This window comes from Geospiza fortis, unplaced genomic scaffold (genome assembly GCF_000277835.1).
Source record: "Geospiza fortis unplaced genomic scaffold, GeoFor_1.0 scaffold381, whole genome shotgun sequence".
Classification (NCBI taxonomy): domain Eukaryota; kingdom Metazoa; phylum Chordata; class Aves; order Passeriformes; family Thraupidae; genus Geospiza; species Geospiza fortis.
Genome location: NW_005054348.1, coordinates 3,746,807 through 3,748,645, shown reverse-complemented (window position 1 = coordinate 3,748,645; position 1,839 = coordinate 3,746,807).

The window sequence follows — 1,839 nt, the reverse complement described above, 5'->3', positions numbered from 1 at the left end:
CAAGTCTTGGCCGAAGGTACCGGAGCCCCATAGTACTGTGGTGCAGCAGGAAATTTTCACTATCTCTGCCCTCCTGATGGAGGGCATGATGCAGAAAGCAGTCATTTGACTTTCAGATTTGTCAAGATCATAGATCCATTAAAATTCTGGATCAGAAGCATCCCTGGGCAGTTTCTCCTTGCTGGTAGCACTCTCACAACAGACTATTTCCCATATGTTCACACTGAGGGTAGATATTACAGTAAAGAGTAGCATAATAGACCACATGGACAATATGGTCTGCTGGGAAAGTGCCAGTCTGTCTTCTCTGAAAGGAAATGCTTCTGGAAAGCTGCTGCTGTTCTATGGGGTAAAGGTATTTTTGGGAATAAGGGAGGTCTCAGGGACAGGATGGCTGGATTTCCAGAAAATTTTGGATAAGGTTCAACACCGAAACTTGTTGAAACCACCAGTAAAATATTGGGCAGTACCAGGAAGAGTGCTGAAGAACAAAACATGGGATTATAGACTTTGCCTGCAGCTCTGCTCTCTGCCCTTCAGGATTAGGATAGTGGGGCTAGGGTAGACCCAAAGGGACAGCAGACAAAATCACTGAGAGGATGGAGAAACTTTTCTTTGAGGGAATGTTATACAAAAGCTGTGACTCATCAGCTGAGGAGGAAAGAAGCAAACACAGTGGTGGTTTACAAAAGAGAGAAGGCAGTTGGTCGAGTCACTGTGACATTTTCCTGGTCATCTGGCCACCTGCTTACCTGTAAACTGCTCTTCGCCACCTCCTACAATGCTGGAGCTAGAGATGATGAGATGGAATGAACGGGGGCTCTGTTTTAAACAAATAAAAGCAAATATGTTCTTACAAAATACTTCTGTACACCCAGAGGTGTTGGACCTCTGGGCCTGGCTGTCCTGGGCAACAACACATGCAGCAACAGCCACATCTGTGAGGGAGAAGGCAAATCCATGAGTAACAGCTCCATGCAATACTGAAAGGATGAGGGAGGGATGTACCCATGACTACCTCATTCACTTGCAGGCTTGAGTCAGATGCTAGAAAATTGATTGATTTAAACTTTGTAACCCCGAGGTTTGCCATCACTTTGCATTTTCTTCTTAAATCCCTGCGTATCTTCTCAGGTGTCTGCAGCCCAGGTTTTGGCCTCCTTCTGGGTTACCCAGCCTAGATAAACATACGTGCTGTTAAAGCTGTTTCCAGGAACTCCTTCCTCTCCCTGCAATCTCTTATCTCCCGGAGGAGAGTGTCAGAGGGTACTTCAAAGCCCTTTGAAAATGGCCAGGGCTCTGCCTGTAGCCCAGCAGATACAGGCGCCCTCAGCCCGAGAAGTCAACAGCCGCCCCTGCATTCGGAGCAGCCTTATCACCACCACAACAGCCAGCCGCAGGAGAGACTTTACCCCTCACTATCGCCACCCAATCTTCTTCAGTCTTTGCTCTGCAGCACGCTGCCAGCATGTCCCCAGATTCACCCAGGTGGCTTGTGGAAGATTACGCGAAAACAAGCAGAAAATAAAAGGAGTTGTTTTTTCTCAGCCCTGAGGAACGGGGGAGCCTGGAGCCTGCTGAGCTTGTAATTAAAATGTGGAAAGGCCATGACAGAGCCCAAAAGATGGAAGAATGGGACACAGGCAGCAGAAAAATGCTGACCACCAGGCTCTGGGTGGTCAGCAGGAGGTTTTGAATTAAAAATAAGAAAATTGCCTAGGGGAATGCAGGGGAGGGGCGGCTGTGGAAAGAGAGGGTGATGGAGCAGGGGCTATAGTCCAAGCATTGCCCTCAGATAAATCTTGTTCAGCATTCCTCTACTGTAAAACTGTGAAGTGT